Raw genomic sequence first — 11,469 nt, 5'->3', positions numbered from 1 at the left:
GAGATGATTCGGGCCTTGGAACAGTAGGGAGGGAAGAACGTCTGCAGGGATGGTGGGAGCAGCTGGTGATGGCTAAGTGGTGCCGACACCCTGCAGAGGGATAATGAGAAACGTTACCACACGCTTAAGGGCTAAGTGTAAGAGCCAGAAGGCCTCCTGGCTGGCTTACAGGGAGGCCCTTACCTCCTGCAGAAGAGGAGCAGACACAACTGAGGACAGGAGCCCCGTATCGGCTTGATTTGACAGCAAGATACTCGGGACTCCAGAGAAGTTTACATCTTCAACCAGCGCAGGCCCTGGTATGTGAAGGTCGGGGCCCTGTTTGGAACAACCTAGGCTCCTGAACTATGCCATGGGGAAGGCTGGATGGAGAGTGCAGCCTTCCTCCCCTAGGGAGCGCCAGGGCGTGTGCTGTGCTGGCAGAGGCTACAGAGCCCTAGGCCCTACAGGGCCACAGGCGCCGCCCTCAGGGCCTGCCCCCATCTCCTCTCCATAACCTGGCTGGGTAATGCGCACCTGACGCTAAGGGAGAGGAGAGATTACACACCAAGGAAGCTGGGGGGAAGAGCTAGCCTGTACTGGCGGGAGCCAGGGGAACTGCCCTGGGGCTGGGGTTTGAGGGCCCGGATCAGGGGGCTGGAATGTAAGGCTGGATAAGCAAGTTTTCCTGAGGGGGCTACTTGCTCCTGTCATAGGAGCAAGTTAACACCCTGGCAAGGACTCCAGGAAAGGGAGGAAATCCACTGCCAGGCTGACCCTTAGAATCCCTGGGAAAGTCATGGCCCACGTGAACAGAAATGGAAGTGCCTGCCTGGGACTGGCAGACGGCAGAGGGAGGGATAAAAAGGTTGAAAGATGCAGCCGCCCTGGAGCGGATGGAGAATGGGAGGCCAGCGAGCCAGCCTGAGGGCTATGTTCCACGGTAGCGCCCAGGGGACACACCACTCGCCAAAGCCACAGGCAGTGTTCTGGTGAGAGGGGCCGGAGCACGACTAAGGAGGTCGGTGGTTGCCCTCCTCTGCAGGCCAGTGGGGACGGGGCAAGGAATGTGGTCCCAGGCCTGGGCTCATTACCACCATTCACGCAAGGTTGGGGCCCCGACAGGATAGAAGGCAGGGCACGGCTCTTACCCAACCGACGCCAGGAGACTAGTCTGCAGTAACAACCGGCAAAGTCGGCGGGGGCAGTCACGAGTGCTTGACCCACAGGAAGCCAGAAAGATTGTTCACACACACGGCCCCCTAGCTGCAACTGCAGCCAGAAAACAGCAAGAATGCAGGAGCAGGAGGGTGGTCATCCGGGGAACGAGCCACGAACCCCTGCTCAGTTCCTGGTCCTGGACAACTTTCAGACCAGCCCCATTGACTGAAGAGGCGGATGAGTCCCGAGGAGGAAGGACCTGGAAACGAGGCGGTGAGGATCTACTGTCACCATGCCGTGGTCCTTCCCTAAAGAGACAAGACTGCCGTCTCCTCCTCGAGGTGACTGTACACTGGGGAAAGGGGGATAGCCGAGATTTCTAGGACTATTGGAAACAGGGCCTGAGATGACATAGATCCTGGTGGTCCAAGGTGTCACAATGGGGCTCTGGTAATAAAAGCAGTTGGGGACAGAGACGGGTTCACAGAGAGTCAACTGGCTCCCAGGACCTACACGGTGGTTCTTTCTCCTGTCCCCACATCAGTGCTGGTAAGTGATATATTTGGCAATTGGAGCAATAACTCTGAGCCTGGGGCGCTGGCCAGCGTGGTGGGGAACACCGTATGGAACCCCTGAAACCGGCCCCCACCTCAGATCAAGAAATTAAGTCCAAACCAGTATCACCTGTGGAAAACAATATGGAGATACCTTAAACAGATCCAAGTAGACCTCCCATTGGATCCAGCAATCCCATTATTGGGCATCTACCCAGAAGAACAAAAGGCATTCTATAAAAAGACACCTGCACCCGAATGTTTATAGCAGCACAATTCACAATTGCAAAAATGTGGAAACAACCCAAATGCCCATCAATTCATGAATGGATTAGGAAAATATGGTATATGTATACCATAGAATATTACTCAGCTATAGGAAATAACGGTGATATGGCATCTCTTTGGTTCTCCTGGAGAGAGTTGGAACCCATTCTATTAAGTGACGTATCCGAAGAATGGAAAAATAAGCACCACATGTACTCACCAGTAAACTGGTTTCCCTGATCATCACCTAAGTGCACATTTGGGAATAACACCAATTGGGTATCGGACAGAGGTGGGGGCTGGGGGGAAGGGATGTGTGTATAACTACTTGATGAGTGCGATGCGCACTGTGTGGGGAATGGACAGGCTTGAAGTTCTAACTGGGGGGGATGGGGGAGCATGGGCGATATATATAACCTGAACTTTGGTACCCTCATAATAAGCTGAAATTAAAAAAACCCAGTATCAGATCCTGGTGCAAGTCTGGGGGCTGAGAGAGATTAGTGCCACCACCAAAGATCTATGGGACTCAAGGGAAGAGGAAGTAACAGGTCGCAGGGACGAAGAGAGCAGAGAAGGGTGAAAACGTTTTAGAATTCTCGGGATGGGAGAGGGAAGGAGCAAGGGAATGAAAATGAGGAGAGGTACACCAGAGGCTTCAACTGGGCTGATCGTGATGTTTCTTAAGACCGGTGGTGGGTACGGGAGATTTTGCTTTGGTTTTCGTTGTCCTTTTTGACATGGCTGAAACAGTGCACCGTGTCTTTACAAGTCACTGCAAGGAGTGTGAAAAGGAGCTATGCAGACACAGGCAGGGATTGTGGAGGGCCTGTCAGATGTGGACGATGGCAGTTTTCTGGCAGACCCAATCGACCCTGCTCTGTAATCCCCAGCAGAGTAGGCTTCTCAGGTGTCGACCCAGAGAAACCAGGGACCTGACTTCCCGTGGGCAAGAGTTCAGACACCCCAGGCCTCTACTGGAGTCCAGTCAGAGTAGGATGTACAAGGCAGAGGTAACGGAAAAGACAGGTGAACATGAGTGGGAAAGCAAGGAAGGAAGGCGTGAAAGGAATGAGTCTGAAGGAAAGGTATGAGAGGCTGCTGGAGTAGGGTTGGCTGGCAAGGAAAGGAAATTCTAACACTCCAGGGCCTCAGGGAAACCAAGGAAGGGAGCACTCCCCACATATCAGGACTGCTCAGCTCAGGGAAGCTGGGGACCGGTAGCTCCAGGGGCAACATGACAGAAAATTGGCATGCCACCACCACCACCGTGAGGCCTTTGTCGTGTGTCCTTTCCAGGCTTCAAAGGAAAACAAAAAAACATGTCATTTTACTTACACCTGTATGTATTTCCAAATGACACACAAGATTGGTTTGGGTTTTTCAGTTTATAAATGTACACGCAAATCTATGCATTGTTCTGCAACTTGCTGCATGTGGTCATCAGAGTTTTTTGAAGTCTGTTAACACAGCCTCGTGTGTTGCTTTGGACTGCTGAGATTTAACCTACTGGACGCATATGCCCACGTTGCATCCGTCCACTCCTTGACTGATGGGAATTTAGAGCAGTACCCGATTTTCCCTTCACCGACATCCTCGTGCATGTGTCCTTGTACACTACACCTACCAGTGTTTCTGCAGAAGATGTACCCGGCAGGTCTGCCAGGTCATTGAGGGAGTGGGTGTTTTGCAGTTTAAAGAGTCTCGGCTCAAAGCACGGACTGTGGGGCCTGACTGCCTGGTTTGCGTCCTGCCGCTGATACCGAATGACCTTGAGCAAGTCGCTGAACCTCTCTGTGCCTGTTTCCTTGCCTGTGTGAAGGTGGTAATAGTCGGTACTTTGACCTAGGACTGTCATAAGCATGAGTTAATATTTATCTACAGTGCATAGAAGAGAGCCGGGCACACAGTAAATGTTATATAACTTGCATTTCACAGATTCTGCCAAATTACCCTCCCAAATGGCTGCTCTCCCTCTTCCCCCCTGCCCCAGCAGTGAGCAAAAGCACTGGTTTGCTCACAACCTCTCCCTCCCTTGGAATGGCTAAGCTCTTTAATTGTTGCAACCTGGCATGTGAAAATTGATCTGTGGCTTTAGTTTGTGCCTTCAGGATCAGTGATGGTGAGCATCTTTTGGGGGGGCGTTGAGCCTTGGGATTCCCGCTTCCTTGAATAAACTCAGAGTGAGGGTGTGGGGGCCTGGGAGAGGTGGGAAAGCTCTGGCCTGCCAAACTGCCACGCCAATAAAGTGTCACGGGCACACAGCCACGTGCCGATTTGATTACCTAGTGTAAGAAAAAGAAGTGAAAGATACCCAGATCAGAAAGTAAGAAATTAAATGACCTCTGCTTGCAGATGACATGATCTCACATATAGAAAACCCCAAACACTGCACCGAAAAGCTACTAAAACTAATAAATAAATTCAGTAAAGTTGCAGGATAGAAAAGCAACATTAAAAAGTCACTTGTATTTCTATACACTAACAACAACCTATTCACGTTTACCATAGCATGCCAAGGAAAAAATACTGAGGAATAAATTTATCCAAGGAGGTGAAAGCTCTCTGCACACCAAAACGAGAAAACACTGATGGGAGAAAAGACACGAATAAATGGAAAGATACCCCGTGCTCATTCAAGGATTGGAAGATTATTAAAATATCTACACTACCCAAAGCGATGTACAGATTCAACGCAAGCCCTATCAAAACGACACAAGGGTATTTTTCATATTTTTCACACCTGTAGAAAAGACAACCCTAAAAGCTCTGATTACTGAACGTGGGCTTCCTTGCCCATCTTCCTATCGGGTGGCAAGTGTTGTGGAATAAGCCCTGCAAATCCTCCCTGCGCTGGGCGCTTCGCATCCCTCACTCACCCTCACGAGCCCCTGAGCTAGGTGCTGTTATTTAGCCCACTTTACAGATGGGAAACTGAGGCTCAGAGACGTGTCACTCAGTGGAAAGGAGATGCCCGGCAGAGGGACAGCGAGAAAGAGGTGGGACGAGAGCACCAGGCCAGGAACTTGTGACCCAACCGGCTTCCCGTCAGCCAAACGACTGGCTTCGGGCACACCAACCGCCCTCGTCCCTATTGGTTGGGGCCGGAGAGGCTGCCAAACAAGGGGCACGCTGGTTGGTGGGAGCCGGAGCAGCGAACCAATTAGAAGGCCGCGGCGCGGGACTCCAGGGGAACGGAAGCCCCGCGTTGTTTCAGGCCATCTCATCTCGTGCTCCGTTCCAGGCCACCGCCCCTGTGCCGAGGGCGACGGTCTGCGTTCACAGCGGGCAGATCTATCTGGCGACATGAGTTCCTACGATACTGAGGTGTCTGTTACGGGGGCCGCTTTCGGCCGGGAGGGTGGAGAGCGGGCCAGCGTCCAACCAAGCGGGCCTGGAGCCCCGCGGGGCCCCGGCCTAGGCCTAGATGTGGGGGCGCCAGGGAGCGGAGATGGCGAGGGCGAGCTTGCAGACCCTGAGGGCTTCCAGGCCCAGCGGGAGGTGATAGAGGCGGGAGGGGCCGTGCTTTGGGGCCCGAGAGGCGGGCCCGGCACCCTGAGTGAGGAGAAGGGAGACCATCTGGACTGCCAGTACCACGTGGCCATGGAGCCTGTGGCCATCCTGCAGCCGCCGAGCGACTGGGATGTCCAAGGCATCCACAGACACCTGTGCTCAGAAGGCCACGACGCCCAAGGGTCCAGTGTTTGGCCAGACCTAGAAGCAGGTCCCACCAGTAGAGGCGTGCCAACCACCTTTGGAAGCCCTCCCCCTGTCATCATGCCCCGGAAAGCCCGGGGCCGCGGGGACCCGAAAAAAGGCTCTCAAAGTAGGCTGAGCGTGGGCGGCAGGGATCCCCAGCGGCCCTCCGTGGAAGGCCTGGTCGAGCTGCCTTCCGACCCCGAGTCACCAGATGAGTTCAGTGAGGTACGAACGAGGGTGAGCATTTACCCCACAGGAGGAGACCAAGGCCAAGCCAGCAGCCCTGAGTAACCTGGGGACACACACAGACACTCGAGTTTGCTTGTCAGGGAGAATACCCTTCCCATGCCAGGCTCTTTCTTGACCTCTGCTCCCCGAGGACTCGCTTCAGGCGTGGAAAGGCAGGCCGTGGGAGAGCTGGACAGCTTTTCCTCTAAGAAAATGCAGGGTGTGCTGCGGGGGAAGGCAGGGAGCAGGCCCAGCTTCCCAGGAGCTGCTGGTGCTGCTGTGGGCAGCCTATCCTGGGCTGTTCCCAGGAGAAGTGTCCAGGGGCTGCGTCAGTCTTCGCCGTGGGGGGAGCCTTTCCTCCATGGGGGCAGAGACTCTCGGCAGTTCCCCTGGAACCAGCCACCTTCCCCCAAGTCCCTGGAGTTCCACTGCTGGGGGAGGTCCAAAAGATACTCCTTGCTCTAATGGGGACCCAAACAGTCCAAGCCCAGCAGGACTGGGAAGAAATCTGTGGCCAGGAAGGCAAAGCAGTCCCCGCCTGCAGGCAGAGACAATAATGAGCCATATAGAGATCCATTCCCAAAGGCCCAAGTGAGTGGGCCATCCTCCTCCTGTCTGCCCACACTTCCCCTCCCCGGCACAGGCATCTTTACTCTGTCCCTTGCTCAGGGCCTGTCCTTGGGTGTCCTCAGACACTAGGACACCCAATAGGGGTCATGTTAGTAGGGGCACACATTAAGAGAGCACTTGGTACGGGCCAGGAAATATTCTTGACACTTGGCATGTTTCCCGCATCCTCCCCAGAGAGGAGGTAGGCTGGCAGTTGATTTGGATTGGAAGACCCTTTAAAGTTTGGGCTGCAAAGCTTGGGTGTGTAGACTCATGAGCCTCCTGACCCCTCCTTCCTACCTGTTCCCCAAGCCTTCCTGGCAGGGGGCCTGGACTGTCCCAGCATCCCCCTGTTTTCCCTGACTCGGGGCTGCCTGGCGGCCTGGGGCTGACTGAGGCAGAAAGTGCTCATAAGATTATAGCCTCCAAATTCCCCCCCTTACTGCCCACCTCACCCCAGGCCCTGCACATCCATGCTCACACCCACACACCCTAGCTCAGCTCGGAGAAATTTTTCTTTCAGCTTCCAAGGCCCAGGCCAGGGCCACCTTGCCTGCCCATGCATTCTGGAGAATTCAGCTGTGGCGACCCCAACACCAGAGCCCCGCAAGCTCCAGGAAACTCACAGGCCTCGGCCTTGAGCCGGGGAGGCATCACGCCCAGAGGCCCTGCACCCTCCAGTGAGTCTTGTGGGTTTGGTAGGAGTGGAGAGGTGAGGGGTGGAGGAGGACAGCCTCTGGCTCTGTCAGTTCCGAGGGCTCAGCCTTGCCCCCAGGCTAACCTGCCTAGCCAGGCTGCTCTCCCACAGAAAATGGGGTGTTGCTAGGGCTAGGGTGGGTTTTTACAGGGTGGCGGTGATTTGTACCAGGACCCCAATATCTGACTCCAGAAGTAGCCTCTCAGCACAGCAGAGCCTTTTAAGTTAAGTCCTGTCCAACCACACTGCTCGTACCATGGGCTGGGGATGGCTGCAGCTGTGCTACCCTCCCACCCAGAGCCACAATCGAAAGGGGCCACAGGCTGAGAAGGGCTGACACTGGGGAACAGGAACAGGGAAGGCAGGCCCAGAGAGAAGGCTGCAGGTCCTGGGCCGAGCAGGAGCCAATTGCTGCCAGCATAGGGTGATGCTGCCTCACTTTAGACCCTGCTAGGCCCTTTGCACCTCCAGGCTGTGAGAGTTGGAAGCTGGATTCTGTGTTCTCTTTCAGTTGATGAGGAGCCACCTGTCGATGCCCCAAGACAACAAAGGCAGCAGCAACCACCGGGAGCAGAGCACCGTCCTGAGGTAATGCCTGGTCTGGCTTCAGCTAGTGCAGGGACTGGGAGAGACCTAGGTGTCTTCCTGCAGCTGCTGGAGACACGGGGCAGGGATGGGCTGCAGGTGCCGCCGGCATCAGTGGGACCAACGTTCCCGTGGGGAGGAGAACCAAGCAGGCCTGGCCCTGGAGCCTTCTGTGCCTTTACAGCCAGGGGAGAGCACGGATAGAAATGTATCGGCTGAGCTCTGTGTACACTTTGCCTAGGAATCCCACAGAGCTCCTTCTCTTAGGACGTTTAGCGCTACCTCATTTATTTCCCCCTTTCCCTGCTTGGTATGGTTTGTACGGGTTTTCTTGTTGTTTCTTTGCTTGTTTGTCCTTTGAACACGTTCTGAACAGTTGTGGTGTGCCTCAGCATTGGAGAAACACTGGTATATTTTGTTCCCTTTTACAAGACATGCCCATGTTTAATTCAGGTCGTGGTACCTTTGGAGCCCAGGAGCCGCGGCCAAGCTGGTTCCCTCTGTTTCTTCTTCACCCACGGCTTCCTCTCAGCCACCTGCTCTTGCCCTCACCTCAGCCCAGCTTATAGTAAATTATCAAATTAAAGTAGGTCTCATATTGTCATATTCCGTGGTCTGCCTGGTTTCTGGGGGGAGAGCTCGTTGCGGGGGAGGCGATGGGTAGGGTTCCTGCTCCATTATCGAGCATTTGAAGCCCGGTACCCTAGCACCCTGTGCCCCACCAGCTTACCGTACAGCGTCTGGGCCAGGATCTGGGTGGCTGCCCTGTGCTCAGACTCACTGTAGCACCCTCCATCTAGGCTCTGTAGGTGTCAGAATCCCAAGTTGAAAATCTATGCCAAAGTCTGCACCCAGACGCCAGCCCGCTCTGTTATCCTTCTATGAAAGAACCACTTGCTCAGGGTCAAAGGTTCAGGCTGTGGAATCAAGCCCACCCTCTCAAGTGAGGGTTTGAAGCGGATGGTTTAAGTCCCCACTCATGTTCCTTTCCGCCTCTGAGGTCAGTGATCGTCCCAGCACACACGTGATGGGCTGTCTCCCTGAGCTCATACCAGCCGGCACAGAAGGGAGGCAGAGTGAGAAGAGGGGGGAGGGCTGGCACCACGCCTGAGTAGATTTCCAAGTGCAGTCCCTCTTCCCTAGTTTCCATCCTCAGCGCGCCCGTCCTACCCATGTCCCCGTCGACTCACACCCTGGCAGTCTTCCACGGGAGCCCTTTGCTTCACAGGGGAGGCACGTCCCACCTACTCTCAGGTAGCCAGCCTTCACGTTATCATTCCATCCACACGCAGAGGGGTTTTCGAGACCTCATATTCATCGCACGGATGATCAAGAGCCAACTCCGGGGACTTCAGCACTCTGAGAGCCCTGGTGCCCGTCACCGGGCTTGGCCATTTCCACTTCATCCCACTCTATGCGCTCCTGTGTGTTTTTCGGACTTCGGGAACACCTCTTGTGAAAGGTACATCCCACCCTTGCTTTGGCTGTTTTGATCCCTTACGGATCCTTGACCACACTGCCCCCGCTCCCTGAATCAGCTCTTTCTCCCTCCAGGGAGATCATCCCTGATTAGATCCACAAGCACACAGACAGACACACAGACACACGATCCCTCCCTGCACACGCTAACCCCGGATGGTGTCTGCACTTGTGCCCTCTTTGTCTGGTAAACACCCAGTCTCTGGGCGATGGGAGCTGGCGGAACCTGCACTCGCCTCACTCACACAGGAATCTGTCCCTCTGGGTGTCAGACCCGCCCAGCCTGGGATCCTGACTGAAGGAAGGAGGCGATCCCAGCTGGCAGTGAGGGTGACATCAGAACAGGGAGCTCAGACAGAATCTCATGTGGTCTCAGGAGGCAGTCTGGAAGATTGAGCTGGGACACGGAAACATCGCGTCCAGCAAAGTCTGTGGCATGGAGGTGGCCGGACGGTATCTGAGGGGGACCGTCCAAGCACATTCAGACCTAGCATGCACACGTGCCCTGGAAACTAACTGGCCTTGTCCAAGTCGAGGCTGCGGAGCCCATCGGGCCGGAGAATGGGCGATTGTCCATCTTTCACGTGAGGGACGAGGAAGGTCTGATCCCTAGGCCATCTGTCCTAGCTGCCAGCGGGCACTTTCCCCAGCTTGGCCCCGAGGCACCAGAAGGGACTCAGTTCCCCCACCTGCAGCCCAGAGACCAGCCTGTTCTCTTCTTCTGTGTCCCCCGCAGCCCCCTTTTCGCTCCACCATGCCCCAGGATGTGGCTCCTGCGTCCACCCCTCCACCGAATCTAAGGCGAGAGAACTGACAGGATTTGGTAACTGAGTTTCCAAGGTGAGGGTGAGATAGGGACTGAGGATGATGTGCCGGTTTCTGGGCGAGCTGTGCTTGTGCGTGGCGGCACCAGAGGGAGAGAATGACTCCAGGAGGAGGCCGGGGCTCCCGAGGGGGAGGCTGAGCTCAACCCGGCTCTTTAACACCTGCTTCAATAACCCCGTGGGAAAGGCCCTGGGCATCAACCATGGAGGAGACCAGGGATGGTCAGAGGAGACCAGGGATGCTCGTGACAGAAAAGAAGGGCAAGAGTGGAGAACCAGGACACGGAACCAAGTGAAAACGGGAAAGACGGCTGGGAACACTGGGAGGAGCTCAATTAGTTCTTGCTGAAGGGGATGGGGGAGTAGCAGTGCAGCATGGGAACTCTGAGACCCTCAAATCTGAGGACATTGGTTGCGACCATGAACAGGGCCTGCTAATGTGGTCAGGCAAGGACCCTACAGAGCCTCGACCCGGGACGCTATGGTGAGCCTGAGTGCAGGGCTGCCACCCAGATTCTCGTCGGGACGCCCCTCAGGGAGAGGGCCGAGCGCAGGGTGCCAGGTAACCTGGCTTCAAATGCTCCAAATCGAGGAGCACCCCCACCCCTTCCCTCTGCCGCAACACGCCCTCCCCCCAGAAAGAGGGCAGACCACAGAATATGCGAATATGAGAGCTAATTTAATTTGATAATTTTCTGTAAATTCCAGTGAGGTGAGGGCGAGAGCAGGGGCCAAGAGGAAGCCTTGGCTGCAGAAGAAACAGAGGGAACCAGGTTGGTAGCAGCTCCTGGGCTCCAAAGGTACCAGCTGCTTGTCTGGTAGGAAGATGCTTGGTTCAACCTGTCAAACAGAGCAGAGTCAGGGTCGGGTCACAGCCCCCCGAAGCCACCACCTTTGTGGGAACAGGTATGGTATGTGTAACACTCACTGTCTCACTTCAATGGGGCTGGAACTTTTTAAGGAGGCACTCCACGGCAGCTGGAAAAGAGAGGCATAACCAGGCACAACAGACATAAGGATACAGAAACCCACGCCCCTGTCCCCGGGTGGACCCGCCTAGCCCTGCAACATGAAATGTCAGCAGCCCCTGTCCAGTCAGCCCTGGGACCAACTCACCCACCCACCACCTGAATTAAACATGGGAATGTCTTCTAAACGGGAACAAAATATACCAGTGTTTCTCCAACGCTGGGGTGCACAAGAACCCTTCAGAACATGTTAAAAGGACAAACAAGTAAAGAAACAACAACAAAACCCGTACAAGCCATACCAAGCAAGGAAAGGAGGAAATAAATGAGGTAGCGCTAAACATGCTAAGAGAAGGAGCTCTGTGGGATTCCTTGGCAAAGTGTACACAGAGCTCAGTGGATACATTTCTATCCGTGCT

The 11,469-nt window shown here is 55.0% G+C and overlaps 1 pseudogene; it reads left to right on the top strand.

The window, feature by feature from the left end:
• The first annotated feature begins 5,267 nt into the window (after nt 1–5,267).
• Nucleotides 5,268–7,786, top strand: LOC138378961 (uncharacterized protein CXorf49-like; annotated as a pseudogene).
• Nucleotides 7,787–11,469: the final 3,683 nt, after the last annotated feature.

Source organism: Eulemur rufifrons, chromosome 30 (assembly GCF_041146395.1).
Source record: "Eulemur rufifrons isolate Redbay chromosome 30, OSU_ERuf_1, whole genome shotgun sequence".
NCBI classification, from domain to species: Eukaryota; Metazoa; Chordata; class Mammalia; order Primates; family Lemuridae; genus Eulemur; species Eulemur rufifrons.
Note: the sequence above shows the minus strand (reverse complement) of the source record. Positions and strands in the feature narration are given on the sequence as shown.